This window comes from Arachis hypogaea, chromosome 17 (assembly GCF_003086295.3).
Source record: "Arachis hypogaea cultivar Tifrunner chromosome 17, arahy.Tifrunner.gnm2.J5K5, whole genome shotgun sequence".
Classification (NCBI taxonomy): domain Eukaryota; kingdom Viridiplantae; phylum Streptophyta; class Magnoliopsida; order Fabales; family Fabaceae; genus Arachis; species Arachis hypogaea.
The window spans coordinates 114,625,954-114,647,867 of NC_092052.1; the positions used below are offsets into that span (position 1 = coordinate 114,625,954).

The following is a 21,914-nucleotide window of genomic DNA, read 5'->3' on the forward strand; positions in this document are numbered from 1 at the left end:
CTCACTTACCCAAATGGCCTTACCTTTTATCTTCCATTGTTAGCCAATTTGAGCCTATGCTTAATTAACCCACTTTGTTCATAATTTTAGCACATTACAAGCCTTAAAGCGGAAAATAATAAAAGTCCTTAATTTGGATCTTTGATTAGCTTAGGCTAGTGTGTGTGTGTGTGTGTCATTTAAGTGTGGAAAATCTTGGGACATTGGATGAATAAAAGGGTAGTTTTATATTTTTGTTGTAAATATTGGGAATTGGGTACATGCTCATGTGTAATGAATGTAAAACCTTATGCATTGATGATCTTGTATATAGAAAGAAAAATGAGAAAAAGAAAAAGGAAAAGAAAAAAAGCAATATGGAAAAGAAAAGAAAAAAAATAGAAAAAGAAAGAAACAAAGTAAAAGAAAGAAATAAAAGGGGACAAAATGTCCCAAAGCAAAGCTCAATAAGGGTCAATGCATAAGTATTGTGAAATGAAAAGGAATATATGAGTATGTGAAAAAATGAGAAAAATAGGTAGTTAGGTTAGCTTTGAAATTGTATAGGATGTCATAGGTTAGGTGGGAAGTTTAAGCTTATCAAAGATTCAAATTTCAAGCTCACTTGACCAAATATGCATCCTTACCTTGACCCTAGCCCCATTACAACCTAAAGAAAAGACCTCATGATACTTGTATGCATGCATGAAATATATGTTGATTGTTAGAAGAAAAACAAATCTTAGAAAGCATGATTAGGGGAGAATTGAGAGAATCGACCCTACACACTTGAGCGACTAGAGTGCAAACACTTCCGGTGAGGGTTCGATGCTCAATTCCTTGATTCCCGGCTTTCATGAGCGTTCTTCTTGCAAGTCTACTTGAACTTCATTTTGATATTTAAATTGGTAGGATTCATGAGTCGTCATGGGACCGTAGCCCTACTTGTGCATGTATGTCTTGGAGATTGATTTATTTTTAACCAAGTAGGTAGAATCATTTTGCATTTAATTGCATTCATGTAGATAGTTGCATATAGTTTAGGTTGCTTTAGATTAGATTTCATTGAATAAATGTTGATACTATTTGCTTTCTCTTGGTTTAAGCATGAGAACATGCTTGGTTTAAGTGTGGGGAGGTTGATAAACCCCATTTGTAGGGTTTATCTTGTGCTTGATTTAGGGGATTTTATAACCTTTTACCCACATTTATCCAATGAAATAACATGGTTTTATAACTTCTCCTTTAATTGTGCTTAAGGGTGAAAACATGTTTTTAGGTCTTAAAATAGCTAAATCTAATTCACCTTGATTCCATTAGATGCCTTGATATGTTTGTTAAGTGATTTCAGATTTAGGAGGCAAAGATAGGATCAAGGGAATAAAAGGAAAAGCATGTAAAAATGGAGAACTCATGAAGAAATGAAGGAATCGCAAAAGCTGTCAAGCCGACCTCTTTGCACTCAATCGACCATAACTTGAGTTATAGAGGTCCAAATGATGCGGTTCTAGTTGCATTGGAAAGCAAACATTCAGGGCTTCGAAATGATATAAGATTTGTCATAGTTGCATCGCGGATAAGTGTGCGCACACGCATGGTATGCGTCCGTGCCGATGGGTGCACACAATTCACTTAATGCAACTCATGGCCAGCGATTTTAGAAGCCTTGTGGGCCCAATCCAACTCATTTCTGATGCTATTTAAGCTAAGGATTGAAGGGGAATTAACATACTTTGATCATTAGTCATAGTTTAAGCTCTAGAAGTAGTTAGAGTTAGTTTCTAGAGAGAATAGAGATTCTCTCTTCTCTCTAGGATTAGGATTAGGTTTTAGATCTAGAATAGAATTCCTTAGATCTAGGTTTAATTCATGCTTTGATTTACTTTTCCTTTACAAATTCTTGTTCCTCTACTCTTCCTCTCTCTAATTTTTTATTTCATCCTTGTAATTGCTTACATTGTTGTTGATGCACTCTTTCTTATTCTATTTTTCCTTCAATGCAATTTGAGGTAATTCATTTAGATCTTGTTTTCTTTAATTGTTGTTGTTGATTTCTTACATTCAATTGTTGTTAGATTTTATTCTTGTTGATTGATTTACTATGCTTTATTCTTTTTCCTTCCAAGTGTTTGATAAAATACTTGAGAAGGTGTTAGAATAGATTTTCCTCCTCTTGGCTTTGGTAGAGTAATTAGTGACGCTTGAGTTATCTAATTCCTTTGTTGATTGATAATTAGAAGTTGCTAATTGATTTGGATACCACTAACGCTAGTCTTTCCCTTGGGAGTTGGCTAGGACTTGTGGAATCAAGTTGGTTCATCCACTTGACTTTCCTCCATGATTAGAGGTTAACTAAGTGGTAGCTGGTGCACTGGTAGCACAAATTGTGAATCACACTTTTCACAACTCGTACCACTAACCAGCAAGTGCACTGGGTCGTCCAAGTAATACCTTACGTGAGTAAGGGTCGAATCCCACGGAGATTGTTGGTTTGAAGCAATCTATGGTTATCTTGTAAATCTTAGTCAGGAAGTCAATTATGTTTATCAGTTGAATTATGAATAACCAGTAGAGCATAAATTAAAAGTTACTTGTTGTGTAGTAATGGAGAATATGTTGGAGTTTTGGAGATGCTTTGTCTTCTGAATCTCTGCTTTCCTCTGTCTTCTGATTCACGCACGCACGTCTTCCTATGGCAAGCTGTGTGTTGGTGGATCACTGTTGTCAATGGCTACCTTCCATCCTTCCAGTGAAAACTACGCTCACGCGCTCTGTCACAGCACGGCTAATCACCGGTTGGTTCTCGATCCAGTTGGAATAGGATTTACTATCCTTTTGCATCTGTCACTAACGCCCAGCCTTCAGGAGTTTGAAGCTCGTCACAGTCATTCAATCCTTGAATCCTACTCGGAATACCACAGACAAGGTTTAGACTTTCCGGATTCTCATGAATGCCGCCATCAGTTCTAGCTTATACCACGGAGATTCTGATTAAGAGATCTCAGAGATATTCATTCAATCGGATATAGAACGGAGGTGGTTGTCAGGCACACGTTCATGGTTTGAGGAAGGTGATGAATGTCACTGATCATCACCTTCATCACAGTTAAGCGCGAATGAACATCTTAGATAGGAACAAGCGTGTTTGAATAGAAAACAGAAATACTTGCATTAATTCATCGAGACACAGCAGAGCTCCTCACCCCCAACAATGGGGTTTAGAGACTCATGCCGTCAGAGAATACAAAGTTTAGATCTGAAATGTCATGAGATACAAAATAAGTCTCTAAAAGTTGTTTAAATACTAAACTAGTAGCCTAGGGTTACAAAATATGAGTGGACTATGATGGATGATGCAGAGATCCACTTCTGGGGCCCACTTGGTGTGCTGGGGCCCACTTGGTGTGTGCTGGGGCTGAGAATTTAAGCAATCCACGTGCAGAGGCCATTTGTGGAGTTGAACGCCAGTTTTTGTGCCAGTTTGGGCGTTCAACTCCAGTTTTTGATCCTTTTCTGGCGCTGGACGCCAGAATTGGGCAGAGAACTGGCGTTGAACGCCAGTTTACATCGTCTATCCTTGTGCAAAGTATGGACTATTATATATTTCTGGAAAGCCCTGGATGTCTACTTTCCAACGCAATTGGAAGCATGCCATTTCGAGTTCTGTAGCTCCAGAAAATCCACTTTGAGTGCAGGGAGGTCAGAATCCAACAGCATCAACAGTCCTTTTTCAGCCTGAATCAGATTTTTGCTCAGCTCCTTCAATTTCAGCCAGAAAAATACCTGAAATTACAGAAAAACACACAACTCATAGTAAAGTCCAGAAATATGAATTTTTCCTAAAAACTACTAGAAATAGACTAAAAACTAACTAAAACATACTCAAAACTATATGAAATTATCCCCAAAAAGCGTATAAAATATCCGCTCATCATGCACGAAATTGTGATCTCCAGGCTCGAACAAATCCTGGTAATGGCTCCAAAGCTTGGTGCTCTGATCTTAATTCATAATTGTCACAAATTCGATACAACTAACCAGCAAGTGCACTGGGTCGTCCAAGTAATACCTTACGTGAGTAAGGGTCGAATCCCACGGAGATTGTTGGTATGAAGCAAGCTATGGTCACCTTGTAAATCTCAGTCAGGCGGATATAAAATAATTATGGAGTTTTCGAATAATAAATAAAAGAATAGGGATAGAGGTACTTATGTAAATCATTGGTAGGAATTTCAGATAAGCGAATGGAGATGCTTTTCGTTCCTCTGAACCTCTGCTTTCCTGCTATCTTCATCCAATCAGTCTTACTCCTTTCCATGGCTGGCTTTATGTGATACATCACCACTGTCAATGGCTACTTTCGGTCATCTCACGGGAAAATGATCCAATGCCCTGTCACGGCACGGCTAATCGTCTGGAGGCATCACCCTTGTCAATGGCTTCATCTTATCCTCTCAGTGAATAATATGCTCACGCACCCTGTCACGGCACGGCTATTCATCTGTCGGTTCTCGATCATGCTGGAATAGGATTTACTATCCTTTTGCGTCTGTCACTAACGCCCTGCAATCGCGAGTTAGGAGCTCGTCACAGTCATTCAATCATTGAATCCTACTCGGAATACCACAGACAAGGTTTAGACCTTTCGGATTCTCTTGAATGCCGCCATCATTCTAGCTTACGCCACGAAGATTCTGGTTAGGAGATCTAAGAGATATTCGTTCTAGCTTAATTCATGTAGAACAGAAGTGTTTGTCAGGCACGCGTTCATAAGGGAGAAGGATGATGAGCGTCACACATAATCATCACCTTCATCACGTTCTTGGGTGCGAATGGATATCTTAGAAGCGAAATAAGAAGAATTGAATAGAAAACAATAGTACTTTGCATTAATCTTTGAGGAACAGCAGAGCTCCACACCTTAATCTATGGAGTGTAGAAACTCTACCGTATGAAAATACATAAGTGAAGGTCCAGGCATGGCCGAGATGGCCAGTCCCCTAAACGAGATCACAGGATCAAAATACAATCCAGGATGCCTAATACAATAGTAAGAGGTCCTATTTATAATAAACTAGTCACTAGGGTTTACATGAGTAAGTAATTGATGCATAAATCCACTTCCAGGGCCCACTTGGTGTGTGTTTGGGCTGAGCTTGAGTGTAGCACGTGCAGAGGCCATTTGTGGAGTTGAACACCAAGTTCTGTGCCAGTTTGGGCGTTCAACTCTGGTTTTGGATCCTTTTCTGGCGCTGGACGCCAGATTTGGGCAGAAGGCTGGCGTTGAACGCCAGTTTACATCGTCAATTCTTGGCCAAAGTATGGACTATTATATATTTCTGGAAAGCCCTGGATGTCAACTTTCCAACTCAATTGGAAGCGCGCCATTTCGAGTTCTGTAGCTCCAGAAAATCCACTTTGAGTGCAGGGAGGTCAGAATCCAACAGCATCAGCAGTCCTTTTTCAACCTCTGAATCTGATTTTTGCTCAAGTCCCTCAATTTCAGCCAGAAAATACCTGAAATCACAGAAAAACACACAAACTCATAGTAAAGTCCAGAAATGTGAATTTAACATAAAAACTAATGAAAACATCCCTAAAAGTAACTAGATCCTACTAAAAACATACTAAAAACAATGTCAAAAAGCGTATAAATTATCCGCTCATCACAACACCAAACTTAAATTGTTGCTTGTCCCCAAGCAACTGAAAATCAAATAGGATAAAAAGAAGAGAATATACTATAAATTCCAAACTATCAATGAAACATAGCTTCAATCATATGAGCGGGACTTATAGCTTTTTGCCTCTTGAATAGTTTTGGCATCTCACTTTATCCATTGAAGTTTAGAATGATTGGCATCTTTAGGGACTTCAGATTTCGAATAGTGTTATTGACTCTCCTAGTTCAGTATGATGATTCTTGAACACAGCTTCTTTATGAGTCTTGGCCGTGGCCCTAAGCACTTTGTTTTCCAGTATTACCACCGGATACATAAATGCCACAGACACATAATTGGGTGAACCTTTTCAGATTGTGACTCAGCTTTGCTAAAGTCCCCAATTAGAGGTGTCCAGGGTTCTTAAGCACACTCTTTTTTTTTTTTTTTGCTTTGGACCTTGACTTTAACCGCTCAGTCTCAAGTTTTCACTTGACACCTACACGCCACAAGCACATGGTTAGGGACAGCTTGGTTTAGCCGCTTAGACCAGGATTTTATTCCTTTAGGCCCTCCTATCCACTGATGCTCAAAGCCTTGAGATCCTTTTTATTTGCCCTTGCCTTTTGGTTTTAAGGGTTATTGGCTTTTTCTGCTTGCTTTTTCTTTTTCTTTCTATTTTTTTTCTCGCCTAAATTTTTTTTCTTTTTTCTGCAAGCTTTGTTCTTTGCTGCTTTTTCTTGCTTCAAGAATCATTTTTATGATTTTTCAGATTATCAAATAACATGTCTCCTAGTCATCATTCTTTCAAGAGCCAACATATTTAATATTCTTAAACAACAACTTCAAAAGACATATGCACTATTCAAGCATACATTCAGAAAATAAGAAGCATTGTCACCACATCAATATAATTAAACTAAGTTCAAGGATAAATTCGAAACTCATGTACTTCTTGTTCTTTTGAATTAAAACAGTTTTTATTTAAGAGAGGTGATGGATTCATAGGACATTCCTAACTTTAAGACAAAGTTACTAACTACTAATGATCATGTAATGAAGGCACAAACATAGATAAGCACATAACATAGAAATCGAAAAACAGAGAAAGTAAGAACAAGGAATGAGTCCACCTTAGGGATGTCCTTGAGCTCTTCTATGTCTCTTCCTTGCCTTGGCTGCTCCTCCTTCATTGCTTTTAGATCTTCTCTGATTTCATGAAGGATGATGGAGTGCTCTTGATGTTCCACCCTTAGTTGCTTCCAATAATTGTGTGGAAGAAAAAGTATCCCCTGTGGTATCTCAGGGATCTCTTGATTTGCAGTCAAATGTTCTACCACTAAGCTATAGACCCTTGATGGAAGCTTTTGTCTTCCCTTTCCTCTTTCTAGAGGTTTCTCTGGCCTTAGGTGCCATCAATGGTTATGGAAAAAACAAAAAAGCTATGCTTTTACCACACCAAACTTAGAATGTTGCTCGCCCTCGAGCAAAAGAAGAAAGAATAGAAGAATAAGAAGAAGATATGGAGGAGATGGATGGGAGGGTGTATTCGGCCATATGGGTGGGATTGGGTGGGAGAGAGATGTTGATTTTTTTGAAGGTAGTGGGTGTATGGATGTGAGTGGTAAATGGAAAAAAAAAAGAAGGGATGATCATGAATGGAAAGAGAGATGATGAGGTAGGTGGGGATCCTGTGGGGTCCACAGATCCTGAGATGATCCTGTGGGGTCCACAGATCCTGAGGTGTCAAGGCATTTACATCCCTGCACCAATTTAGGTATGTAAAATGCCCTTGCACACAACTCTGGGTGTTCAGCGCCAGGTTGGTGCCCATTTTGGGCGTTCAACGCCCCTTTGCTGCCATTTCTGGCGTTGAACGCCAGAACCATGCTTGTTCTGGGCGTTCAGCGCCATGATGCTCCCATTCTGGGCGTTCAGCGCCAGAACTATGCTCTGTTCTGGCGTTTGAACGCCAGACAGATGCTCCTCCAGGGCGTGATTTTTCTTCTGCTGTTTTTGATTCCGTTTTCAATTTTTATATTTATTTTGTGACTCCACATGATCATTAACCTAAGAAAACATAAAAATAAGAATTAGATAAACATTGGGTTGCCTCCCAACAAGCGCTTCTTTAATGTCAATAGCTTGACAGTGGGCTCTCATGGAGCCTCACAGATGTGCAGAGCTTTGTTGAAACTCTCCAACACCAAACTTAGAGTTTGGATATGGGAGTTCAACACCAAACTTAGAGTTTGGTTGTGGCCTCCCAACACCAAACTTAGAGTTTGACTGTGGGGGCTCTGGTTGACTCTGCTTGGAGAGAAGCTTTTCCTGCTTCCTCTCCATGGTTGCAGAGGGAGATCCTTGAGTTTTGAATACAAGGGAGTTCTCATTCCATTGAAGGACTATTTCACCTCTGTCAACATCAATCACAGCTCTTGCTGTGGCCAGGAAAGGTCTTCCTAGGATGATGGATTCATCCTCTTCCTTTCCAGTATCCAGGACTATGAAATCAGTAGGTATGTAAAGGCCCTCAACCTTTACTAATACATCTTCTACTTGTCCATAAGCCTGTCTTCTTGAGCTGTCTGCCATCTCTAGTGAGATTTTAGCAGCTTGCACCCCATAGATTCCCAGTTTCTCTATTACAGAGAGGGGCATGAGGTTTATTCCTGAACCAAGGTCACACAGAGCCTTAAAGATCATGGTGCCTATGGTACAAGGTATTATGAACTTTCCAGGATCCTGTCTCTTCTGAGGCAATGTCAGTTGATCCAGATCACTTAGTTCATTGATAAACAAGGGAGGTTCAACTTCCCAAGTATCAATGCCAAATAATTTGGCATTCAGCTTCATGATTGCACCAAGAAACTTGGCAGTTTGCTCTTCAGTGACATCCTCATTCTCTTCTGAAGAGGAATACTCATCAGAGCTCATGAAGGGTATAAGGAGGTTTAATGGAATCTCTATGGTCTCTAGATGAGCCTTAGAGTCCTTTGGTTCCTCAGAGGGAAGCTCCTTATTGATCACTGGACGTCCCAGGAGGTCTTCCTCCTTGGGATTCATGTCCTCTCCTCTCCTCACAGGTTCGGCCATGGCGCTTATGTCAATGGCCTTGCACTCTCCTTTTGGATTCTCTTCTGTATTGCTTGGGAGAGTACTAGGAGGGATTTCAGTGATCCTTTTACTCAGCTGGCCCACTTGTGCTTCCAGATTTCTAATGGAAGATCTTGTTTCATTCATGAAACTTACAGTGGCCTTAGATAGATCAGAGACTAGATTTGCTAAATTAGAAGCATTTTGTTCAGAGTTCTCTGTCTGTTGCTGAGTTGATGATGGAAAAGGCTTGCTATTGCTAAACCTGTTTCTTCCACCATTATTAAAGCCTTGTTGAGGCTTTTGATCCTTCCATGAGAAATTTGGATGATTTCTCCATGTTGAGTTATAGGTGTTTCCATAAGGTTCACCTAAGTAATTTACCTCTGCTATTGCAGGGTTCTCAGGATCATAGGCTTCTTCTTCAGAAGATGCCTCTTGAGTACTGTTGGATGCAGCTTGCATTCCATGCAGACTCTGAGAAATCATATTGACTTGCTGAGTCAATATTTTGTTCTGAGCCAAAATGGCATTCAGAGTATCAATCTCAAGAACTCCCTTCTTCATAGGCGTCCCATTATTCACAGGATTCCTTTCAGAAGTGTACATGAACTGGTTATTAGCAACCATGTCAATGAGTTCTTGAGCTTCTGCAGGCGTTTTCTTTAGGTGAATGGATCCACCTGCAGAGGTATCCAATGACATCTTTGATAGCTCAGATAAACCATCATAGAATATATCCAGGATGGTCCATTCTGAAAGCATGTCAGAAGGACACTTTTTGGTCAACTGTTTGTATCTTTCCCAAGCTTCATAGAGGGATTCACCTTCTTTCTGTCTGAAGGTTTGAACATCAGCTCTAAGCTTGCTCAGCTTTTGAGGAGGAAAGTACTTGGCTAAGAAAGCAGTGACCAGCTTATCCCAAGAGTTCAGGCTGTCTTTGGGTTGAGAATCCAACCATAATCTAGCTCTGTCTCTTACAGCAAAAGGGAAAAGCATGAGCCTGTAGACTTCAGGATCTATTCCATTAGTCTTAACAGTATCACATATCTGCAAGAATTCAGTTAAGAACTGAAAAGGATCTTCAGATGGAAGTCCATGAAACTTGCAGTTCTGCTGCATCAGAGAAACTAATTGAGGTTTCAGCTCAAAGTTGTTTGCTCCAATGGCAGGAATGGAGATGCTTCTTCCATGTAAATTGGAATTAGGTGCAGTAAAGTCACCAAGCATCTTCCTTATATTATTATTATTTTCGGCTGCCATCTCCTCTTCCTGTTCAAAGATTTCTGAAAGGTTTTCTCTGGATTGTTGTATTTTAGCTTCTCTTAATTTTCTCTTCAGAGTCCTTTCAGGTTCTGGATCTGCTTCCACAAGAATGTTCTTATCCTTGCTCCTGCTCATATGACAAGGAAGAATGGACAGAAAAATGATAATAATAATAGAGATCCTTTATACCACAGTATAGGGATCCCTTTGTGAGTGGAAGAAAAGGGGGAGACAAAGAATGTAATATAATGGAAGAAACACAACTGTGAGGATGGAAGAGAGTTGAAATGAGATGAATGAATAAATAGAATGAGATGGGGGAGGGATAATTTTCGAAAATTATTTTGAAAAAGAGTTAGTGATTTTCGAAAATGGTTTTTGAAAAATGTTAGAAATTTTCGAAAATTTTTTTTTTAAATTTAAAAATAAAAATAATTAGTTAATAAAAAAGAAAATTTGAAAAAGGGGGAAGATATTTTCGAAAATTAGAGAGAGAGAGTTAGTTAGGTGGTTTTGAAAAAGTTAAGAAACAAACAAAAAGTTAGTTAGTTAGTTAAAACAAATTTTGAAAAGATAAGAAGTTAGGAGGTTAGAGAAGATATTTTGAAAAGATATTTTTGAAAAAGATAAGATAAGAAGATATTTTTGAAAAGATATGATTGAAGTTAGTTTTGAAAAAGATTTGATTTTTAAAATCACAATTAATGACTTGATTCATAAGAAATCACAAGATATGATTCTAGAACTTAAAGTTTGAATCTTTCTTAACAAGCAAGTAACAAACTTCAAATTTTTGAATCAAAACATTAATTGATTAGTTATTTTCGAAAATTTGCTTATAAAAATAAGAAAAAGATTTTTGAAAAATATTTTTGGAATTTTCGAAAATAACTAAGAATTTTGAAAAAGATTTGATTTTTGAAAAAGATTTTGAAAAAGATAAGATTTTCAAATTGAAAATTTGATTTGACTCATTGGCAACAACTTGATTTTAAAAATTTTTGAAAAAGTCAATCCAAATTTTCGAATTTGATGTGAGAAAAAAGGGAAAGATATTTTTTTGATTTTTGAAATTTTTATGAAAAACATGAAAAATATGCAATGCATGAAATTTTTAGATCAAAACAATGAATGCATGCAAGAATGCTATGAATGTCAAGATGAACACCAAGAACACTTTGAATGTCACGATGAACATCAAGACACAATTTTGAAAAATCTTTAATGCAAAGAAAACATGCAAGACACCAAACTTAGAATTCTTTAATGCTTAGACACTAAGAATTCAAGAATGCATATGATAAACATGAAAAGACACAAAACAAAAAATCATCAAGATCAAACAAGAAGACTTACCAAGAACAACTTGAAGATCATGAAGAACACTATGAATGCATGAAATTTTCGAAAAATGCAAGATGCATATGCAAGTGACACCAAACTTATAATGTGACTCAAGACTCAAACAAGAAACAGAAAATATTTTTGATTTTTATGATTTTCTAATTTTTTTTTTTGGATTTTTATTTATATTTTTCGAAAATTTAAAAGAAAAAATAAGGATTCCAAAATTTTTAATATGAATTCTAGGAATCTTGCATTCTTAGTCTAAAGCTTCAGTCCAGGAATTAGACATGGCTCACTAGCCAGCCAAGCTTTCAAAGAAAGCTCCAGTCCAAAACACTAGACATGGCCAATGGCCAGCCAAGCTTCAGCAGGTAGATCAGGAACAGTAGCAGGTGGATTAGCTCCAACTAGCTTGCTCTTGATAACAAATTGCAAGCCTCAGTCCAAAAGAATTTAGACATGGCTTTACAGCCAGCCAGGCTGCAACATATAATTACATGGGCTGGAGTGATTAGTTGAATACCAATCCCAAAGTAGTTTGGGTATGGCTTTACAGCCAGATATGATTCAACATATTCCATGAAACACTAGAATTCATTCTTAAAAATCTTGAAGCCATAGAATAATTTATTTTTGAAAACATTTTTATTTTTATTTTTTTTTTTCGAAAACAGATGAGAAATTTTTTTTTGAAAATATTTTTGAAGGATTTTTGAAAAGAAAACGAAAAGAAAATTACCCAATCTGAGCAACAAGATGAACCGTCAGTTGTCCAAACTCAAACAATCCCCGGCAACGGCGCCAAAAACTTGGTGCTGTTGCCGGATCAAAAGGGAATCTGGCACTGATGTTACCGGACCAAAAGCTTGCCGAAGACTCAAACAATCCCCGGCAACGGCACCAAAAACTTGGTGCACGAAATTGTGATCTCCAGGCTCGAACAAATCCTGGTAATGGCTCCAAAGCTTGGTGCTCTGATCTTAATTCATAATTGTCACAACTTCGATACAACTAACCAGCAAGTGCACTGGGTCGTCCAAGTAATACCTTACGTGAGTAAGGGTCGAATCCCACGGAGATTGTTGGTATGAAGCAAGCTATGGTCACCTTGTAAATCTCAGTCAGGCGGATATAAAATAATTATGGAGTTTTCGAATAATAAATAAAAGAATAGGGATAGAGGTACTTATGTAAATCATTGGTAGGAATTTCAGATAAGCGAATGGAGATGCTTTTCGTTCCTCTGAACCTCTGCTTTCCTGCTATCTTCATCCAATCAGTCTTACTCCTTTCCATGGCTGGCTTTATGTGATACATCACCACTGTCAATGGCTACTTTCGGTCATCTCACGGGAAAATGATCCAATGCCCTGTCACGGCACGGCTAATCGTCTGGAGGCATCACCCATGTCAATGGCTTCATCTTATCCTCTCAGTGAATAATATGCTCACGCACCCTGTCACGGCACGGCTATTCATCTGTCGGTTCTCGATCATGCTGGAATAGGATTTACTATCCTTTTGCGTCTGTCACTAACGCCCTGCAATCGCGAGTTAGGAGCTCGTCACAGTCATTCAATCATTGAATCCTACTCGGAATACCACAGACAAGGTTTAGACCTTTCGGATTCTCTTGAATGCCGCCATCATTCTAGCTTACGCCACGAAGATTCTGGTTAGGAGATCTAAGAGATATTCGTTCTAGCTTAATTCATGTAGAACAGAAGTGTTTGTCAGGCACGCGTTCATAAGGGAGAAGGATGATGAGCGTCACACATAATCATCACCTTCATCACGTTCTTGGGTGCGAATGGATATCTTAGAAGCGAAATAAGAAGAATTGAATAGAAAACAGTAGTACTTTGCATTAATCTTTGAGGAACAGCAGAGCTCCACACCTTAATCTATGGAGTGTAGAAACTCTACCGTATGAAAATACATAAGTGAAGGTCCAGGCATGGCCGAGATGGCCAGCCCCCTAAACAAGATCACAGGATCAAAATACAATCCAGGATGCCTAATACAATAGTAAGAGGTCCTATTTATAATAAACTAGTCACTAGGGTTTACATGAGTAAGTAATTGATGCATAAATCCACTTCCGGGGCCCACTTGGTGTGTGTTTGGGCTGAGCTTGAGTGTAGCACGTGCAGAGGCCATTTGTGGAGTTGAACGCCAAGTTCTGTGCCAGTTTGGGCGTTCAACTCTGGTTTTGGATCCTTTTCTGGTGCTGGACGCCAGATTTGGGCAGAAGGCTGGCGTTGAACGCCAGTTTACGTCGTCAATTCTTGGCCAAAGTATGGACTATTATATATTGCTGGAAAGCCCTGGATATCTACTTTCCAACTCAATTGGAAGCGCGCCATTTCGAGTTCTGTAGCTCCATAAAATCCACTTTGAGTGGAGGGAGGTCAGAATCCAACAGCATCAGCAGTCCTTTTTCAACCTCTGAATCTGATTTTTGCTCAAGTCCCTCAATTTCAGCCAGAAAATACCTGAAATCACAGAAAAACACACAAACTCATAGTAAAGTCCAGAAATGTGAATTTAACATAAAAACTAATGAAAACATCCCTAAAAGTAACTAGATCCTACTAAAAACATACTAAAAACAATGTCAAAAAGCGTATAAATTATCCGCTCATCAGTAGCAATGGATAATTTGTGGTCACAATTGAGGAGGATAACTAGGATAGGACTTCTAGTTCTCATATCTTGCTAAGAGTTTTCTTAGTTGTTATTTTATTTCTTTTGCAATTTACATTCCTTGTTCCTCAACTCAAAAACCCCAAACATAATCCATAACCAATAACAAGAACATTTGTTTGCAATTCCTAGGGAGAACGATCCGAGTTTTGAATACTTTGGTTTATAATTTTAGGGTTTGTTACTTGTGACAACCAAATTTTTGTATGAAAGGACTATTTTTGGTTTAGAAACTATACTTGCAACGAGAATTCATTAGAGAAATTCTAAACCGTCAATAAGCCGATCATCAGGCACCATGAATTGTAACAAATTTAACATTCTGCAAAAACCTCAAAAAGGAGGAATCATAATCTACTATGTGTTATGAGAGCTTTTCGCCATGTAGTGCCAATGACTAATTCTTTCTTGCCACATTTAACACATAGACCTCAGAAATCATCAGTTTACCACCTTGGATGTTCACTTCCAACTTTGGAATGCAACCTTCCACTGTGAAGACATCAAAATCACCTACTATCACCTTGAAGGCACAACAAGGCTCAACAAGGAGGTTTAAAAATTTAGCAACGTGGGGCTGAATAAAGCTATCCGAACTTTCACTACCAATGAGAACCCACACCTCTAAGCCAGCAATAACAGCCTTTAGTCAGCTTGCATGGCATTGTATGAGAGATGGTGCTCCACCACATGTTACTCTAAATCAGGCAAGCTTGGTTCTGCCACCTGTACTTCCTCTATCCCATCGGACTGGGTAGGGGTCTTTCTTTCCTTCAAGCATCAAAAGCATTAAGTGTTTGTTGGTATATTTGCATGTAGCAGAGAACTTTTCATCGCACCAATAACAAAGCCCTTTCTCCCGACCATTTTGAATCTCCACTGGTGTGAGTACGGACCAGAGGTTTGGTGTTGAGAGGGGACAGACACTGCGTCGGAGTTGGTAAAAGCAGGGGTAGGTTGTCTCTTGGAATTGATCGTTGTGGTGTGGTAGTTGTGTAGGTCAGATGCTGGGGACGGGAGTTGGTGTCAAGGTCGAGAATGGTTCATGGAGTGGGGTTAAGCTTGTCCTCATAGAGCCGCGCTAGAGTGACCGTTCGCTTGAGAGAAGAGGGCATTGAGTCTTAACCTCAAGTCAGATGTCATGCCTGAGGCCACTCACGAAGCAATTGTGAAGAGCTTCTGGTGGGTTGGTGCGCAGAAATTGTGATTACACTTTGATTATGTAAAATTCATTGCTCTTTCTTTCCCTGGTGATGGCGCCAAAAACATGATGCCAATACCATGGTTCACAACTTCGCACAACTAACCAGCAAGTGCACTGGGTCGTCCAAGTAATACCTTACGTGAGTAAAGGTCAAATTCCACGGAGATTGTTGGTATGAAGCAAGCTATGGTCACCTTGTAAATCTCAGTCAGGCGGGTATAAATAGTAATGGGGTTTTCGAAAATAATTAATAAAACAGGGATAGAAATACTTATGTAAATCATTGGTGAGAATTTCAGATAAGCGAATAGAGATGCTTTCGTTCCTCTGAACCTCTGCTTTCCTGCTATCTTCATCCAATCAGTCTTACTCCTTTCTATGGGTGGCTTTATGTAATGCATCACCATTGTCAATGGCTACTTTCGGTCTTCTCTCGGGAAAATGATCCAAATGCCCTGTCATGGCACGGCTAATCGTCTGGAGGCATCACCCTTGTCAATGGTTACATCTTATCCTCTCAGTGAAAATGGTCAACGCACCCTGTCACGGCACGGCTATTCATCTGTCGGTTCTCGATCATGCTGGAATAGGATTTACTATCCTTTTTCGTCTGTCACTACGCCCAGCAATCGCGAGTTTGAAGCTCGTCACAGTCATTCAATCATTGAATCCTACTCGGAATACCACAGACAAGGTTTAGACTTTCCGGATTCTCTTGAATGCCGCCATCATTCTAGCTTACACCACGAAGATTGCGATTAAGAGATCTAAGAGATACTCATTCAGTCGAAGGTAGAACGGAAGTGGTTGTCAGGCACGCGTTCATAGGGAATGATGACGATTGTCACGTTCATCACATTCAGGTTGAAGAGCGAATGAATATCTTAGAAGCGGAATAAGTTGAATTGAATAGAAAAATAGTAGTACTTTGCATTAATCTTTGAGGAACAGCAGAGCTCCACACCTTAATCTATGGAGTGTAGAAACTCTACCGTTGAAAATACATAAGTGAAAGGTTCAGGCATGGCCAAGAGGCCATCCCCCAAACGTGATCTAAGATAGCATACAACTGATCAAAGATGTCTAATACAATAGTAAAAGGTCCTATTTATAATAAACTAGCTACTAGGGTTTACAGAAGTAAGTAATTGATGCATAAATCCACTTCCGGGGCCCACTTGGTGTGTGCTTGGGCTGAGCTTGAATGTTACACGTGCAGAGGTCATTCTTGGAGTTGAACGCCAGCTTTTGTGCCATTTTGGGCGTTGAACTCCACTTTGCAACTTGTTTCTGGTGCTGGACGCCAGAATTGGGCAGAGAGCTGGCGTTGAACGCCAGTTTGCGTCGTCTAAAATTGGGCAAAGTATGGACTATTATACATTGCTGGAAAGCCCTGGATGTCTAATTTCCAACGCAATTGAAAGCACGCCATTTCAAGTTCTGTAGCTTCAGAAAATTCACTTTGAGTGCGGGGAGGTCAGAATCCAACAGCATCAACAGTCCTTCTTCAACCTCTGAATCTGATTTTTGCTCAAGTCCCTCAATTTCAGCCAGAAAATACCTGAAATCACAGAAAAATACACAAACTCATAGTAAAGTCCAGAAATGTGAATTTAACATAAAAACTAATTAAAACATCCCTAAAAGTAACTAGATCCTACTAAAAACATACTAAAAACAATGTCAAAAAGCATATAAATTATCCGTTCATCACAACACCAAACTTAAATTGTTGCTTGTCCCCAAGCAACTAAAAATCAAATAGGATAAAAAGAAGAGAATATACTATAAATTCCAAACTATCAATGAAACATAGCTCCAATCAAATGAGCGGGACTTATAGCTTTTTGCCTCTTGAATAGTTTTGGCATCTCACTTTATCCATTGAGGTTTAGAATGATTGGCATCTATAGGAACTCAGAGTTCAGATAGTGTTATTGATTCTCCTAGTTCAGTATGATGATTCTTGAACACATCTATTTTATGAGTCTTGGCCGTGGCCCTAAGCACTTTATTTTCCAGTATTACCACCGGATACATAAATGCCACAGACACATAATTGGGTGAACCTTTTCAGATTGTGACTCAGCTTTGCTAAAGTCCCCAATTAGAGGTGTCCAGGGTTCTTAAGCACACTCTTCTTTTGCTTTGGACCTTGACTTTAACCGCTCAGTCTCAAGTTTTCACTTGACACCTACACGCCACAAGCACATGGTTAGGGACAGCTTGGTTTAGCCGCTTAGGCCAGGATTTTATTCCTTTAGGCCCTCCTATCCACTGATGCTCAAAGCCTTGGGATCCTTTTTATTTACCCTTGCCTTTTGGTTTTAAGGGCTATTGGATTTTTGCTCTTGCCTCTTGGTTTTAAGAGCTTTTGGCTTTTTCTGCTTGCTTTTTCTTTCCATTTTTTTTCGCCTATTTTTTTTTCTGCAAGCTTTGTTCTTTGCTGCTTTTTCTTGCTTCAAGAATCATTTTTATGATTTTTCAGATTATCAAATAACATGTCTCCTTATCATCTTTCTTTCAAGAGCCAACATATTTAACATTCTTAAACAACAACTTCAAAAGACTTATGCACTGTTCAAGCATACATTCAGAAAACAAGAAGCATTGTCACCACATCAATATAATTAAGCTAAGTTCAAGGATAAATTCGAAACTCATGTACTTCTTGTTCTTTTGAATTAAAACATTTTTCATTTAAGAGAGGTGATGGATTCATAGGACATTCATAACTTTAAGACATAGTTACTAACTACTAATGATCATGTAATGAAGACACAAACATAGATAAGCACATAGCATAAAAAATGAAAAACAGAAGAAATAAGGACAAGGAATGAATCCACCTTAGTGATGGTGGCGTTTCCTTCTTGAGGAACCAATGATGTCCTTGAGCTCTTTTATGTCTCTTCCTTGTCTTTGTTGCTCCTCCCTCATTGCTTTTTGATCTTCTCTTATTTCATGAAGGATGATGGAGTGCTCTTGATGTTCCACCCTTGGTTGTCCCATATTGGAACTCAATTCTCCTAGGGAGGTGTTGATTTGCTCCCAATAGTTTTGTGGAGGAAAATGCATTTGAGGCATCTCCGGGATCTCATGGTGATGAGCTTCATACGCCTCTTGAGCTCCATGAATGGGCTCTCTTGCTTGCTCCATCTTTTTCTTAGTGATGGGCTTGTCCTCTTTAATGAGGATGTCTCCCTCTATGTCAATCCCAGCCGAATTGCACAGGTGGCAAATGAGGTGAGGAAAGGCTAACCTTGCCGTAGTGGAGGACTTGTCAGCCACCTTGTAGAGTTTTTGAGGTATAATCTCATGAACTTCCACCTCTTCTCCAATCATGATGCTATGGATCATGATGGCCCGGTCTATAGTAACTTCAGACCGGTTGCTAGTGGGAATGATTGAGCATTGAATGAACTCCAACCATCCTCTAGCTACAGGCTTAAGGTCCAGTCTTCTTAGTTGAACTGGTTTGCCTTTTGAGTCAATCTTCCATTGAGCTCCTTCTACACATATATCCATGAGGACTTGGTCCAACCTTTGATCAAAGTTGACTCTCCTTGTGTAGGGGCGTGCGTTCTCTTCCATGTTTGGCAAGTTGAACGCCAACCTTACATTCTCCGGACTAAAATCTAAGTATTTCCCCCGAACCATTGTAACATAGTTCTTTGGATCCGGGTTCTTACTTTGATCATGGTTCTTGGTGATCCATGCATTGGCATAGAACTCTTGAACCATTAGGATGCCGACTTGTTGGATGGGATTTGTTAGAACTTCCCAACCTCTTCTTTGAATTTCATGTCGGATCTCCGGATACTCATTTCTTTTGAGTTTGAAAGGGACCTCGGGGATCACCTTCTTCTTGGCCACAACATCATAGAAGTGGTCTTGATGGGCTTTGGAGATGAACCTTTTCCATCTCCCATGACTCGGAGGTGGAAGCTTTTGTCTTCCCTTTCCCCTTTCTAGAGGATTCTCCGGTCTTAGGTGCCACAATGGTAATGGAAAAACAAAAAGCTTATGCTTTTACCACACCAAACTTAGAATTTTGCTCGCCCTCGAGCAAGAGAAGAAAGAATAGATGAAGAAGAAGAAGAAATGGAGGAGAGGGAGAAGGGGTTGTGTTTCGGCCAAGAAGAGAAGAGAGGGTTATGTTGTGTGAAAATGAGGAAGAATGGAGGGCTATATATAGGGAAGGGAGGGGGGTGAAGGTTCGGCCATTTAGGGTGGGTTTGGGTGGGAAATTGATTTTGAATTTTGAAGGTAGGTGGAGTTTATGAGGTAGGTTTATGGGGAAGATTGGATGGATGTGAGTGGTGAAGAGGTGATGGGGAAGAGAGATTGAGGTGATTGGTGAAGGGTTTTGGGGAAGAGTGTTTATGGGATTGTGTGAAAGAGGGGTGAGAAGAAGTGAGTGGAGGTAGGTGGGGATCCTGTGGGGTCCACAGATCCTGAGGTGTTCAAGGATTTACAACCTTGCACCAAATTAGGCATGTAAAATTCCCTTGCACACAACTCTGGGCGTTCAGCGCCAGGTTGGTGCCCATTTTGGGCGTTCAACGCCCATTTGTTGCCCATTTCTGGCGTTGAACGCTAGAACCATGCTTGTTCTGGGCGTTCAGCGCCAGCTCCTCTCCAGGGTGTAATTCTGGCGTTCAGCGCCCAGATGATGCCCATTTTGGGCGTTCAGCGCCCAGATACTGCCCATTTTGGGCGTTCAGCGCCAAAACCATGCTCTGTTCTGGCGTTGAACGCCAGGCAGATGCTTCCTCCAGGGTGTGATTTTTCTTCTGTTGTTTTTGATTCCGTTTTCAATTTTTATATTTATTTTGTGACTCCACATGATCATGAACCTATAAAGACATATAACTAAGAAAAATATAGTTAGATAAATAAAAATTGGGTTGCCTCCCAACAAGCGCTTCTTTAATGTCAATAGCTTGACAGTGGGCTCTCATGGAGCCTCACAGATTTGCAGAGCTTTGTTGAGACCTCCCAACACCAAACTTAGAGTTTGGATATGGGGGTTTTACACCAAACTTAGAGTTTGGTTGTGGCCTCCCAACACCAAACTTAGAGTTTGACTGTGGGGGCTTTGGTTGACTCTGCTTTGAGAGAAGCTTTTTCTGCTTCCTCTCCATGGATGCAGAGAGAGATCCTTGAGTTGTAAACACAAGGTTGTCCTCATTTATTTGAAGAATCAATTCTCCTCTGTCCACATCAATCACAGCTCTTGCTGTGGCTAGGAAAGGTCTTCCTAGGATGATGGATTCATCCTCTTCCTTTCCAGTATCCAGGACAATGAAATCAGCAGGGATGTAAAGGCCTTCAACCTTTACTAACACGTCCTCTACTTGTCCATAAGCCTGTTTTCTTGAATTATCTGCCATCTCTAATGAGATTTTAGCAGCTTGCACCCCATAGATTCCCAATTTCTCTATTACAGAGAGGGGCATGAGGTTTATTCCTGAACCAAGGTCACACAGAGCCTTAAAGTTCATAGTGCCTATGGTACAAGGTATTATGAACTTTCCAGGATCCTGTTTCTTCTGAGGCAATGTCAGTTGGTCCAGATCACTTAGTTCATTGGTGAACAAGGGAGGTTCATCTTCCCACGTTTCAATACCAAATAATTTGGCATTCAGCTTCATGATTGCACCAAGAAACTTGGCAGTTTGCTCTTCAGTGACATCCTCATTCTCTTCAGAAGAGGAATACTCATCAGAGCTCATGAATGGCATAAGGAGGTTCAATGGAATCTCTATGGTCTCTAGATGAGTCTCAGATTCCTTTGGTTCCTCAGAGAGAAACTCCTTATTGATCACTGGACGTCCCAGGAGGTCTTCCTCCTTGGGATTCACGTCCTCTCCTTCCCTTACAGGTTCGGCCATGGTGCTTATGTCAATGGCCTTGCACTCTCCTTTTGGATTCTCTTCTGTATTGCTTGAGAGAGTACTAGGAGGGATTTCAGTGATTCTTTTACTCAGCTGGCCCACTTGTGCTTCCAAATTTCTAATGGAAGACCTTGTTTCATTCATGAAACTTACAGTGGCCTTGGATAGATCAGAGACTAAGTTTGCTAAATTAGAGGTATTTTGTTCAGAGTTCTCTATCTGTTGCTGAGTGGATGATGGAAAAGGTTTATTATTGTTAAACCTGTTTCTTCCACCATTATTAAAGCCTTGTTGAGGCCTTTGATCCTTCCATGAGAGATTTGGATGATTTTTCCATGATGGATTATAGGTGTTTCCATATGGTTCACCCATGTAATTTACCTCTGCTATTGCAGGGTTCTCAGGATCATAAGCTTCTTCTTCAGAAGATGCCTCTTGAGTACTGTTGGATGCAGCTTGCATTCCATTCAGACTCTGAGAAATCATATTGACTTGCTGAGTCAATATTTTGTTCTGAGCCAGTATGGCATTCAGAGTATCAATTTCAAGAACTCCCTTCTTCATAGGTGTCCCATTACTCACAGGATTCCTCTCAGAGGTGTACATGAACTGGTTATTAGCAACCATGTTAATGAGTTCTTGAGCTTCTGCAGGCGTTTTCTTTAGGTGAATGGATCCACCTGCAGAAGTATCCAATGACATCTTTGATAGCTCAGATAAACCATCATAGAATATATCCAGGATGGTCCATTCTGA

At 39.9% G+C, this 21,914-nt stretch overlaps 1 non-coding gene across 1 annotated transcript; it reads left to right on the forward strand.

The window, feature by feature from the left end:
• The first annotated feature begins 9,494 nt into the window (after nt 1-9,494).
• On the forward strand, nt 9,495-9,602 carry LOC112767681 (small nucleolar RNA R71). The gene has a single exon (XR_003185123.1). It is a non-coding gene; the product is annotated as a small nucleolar RNA R71 (small nucleolar RNA).
• The last annotated feature ends 12,312 nt before the right edge of the window (nt 9,603-21,914 follow it).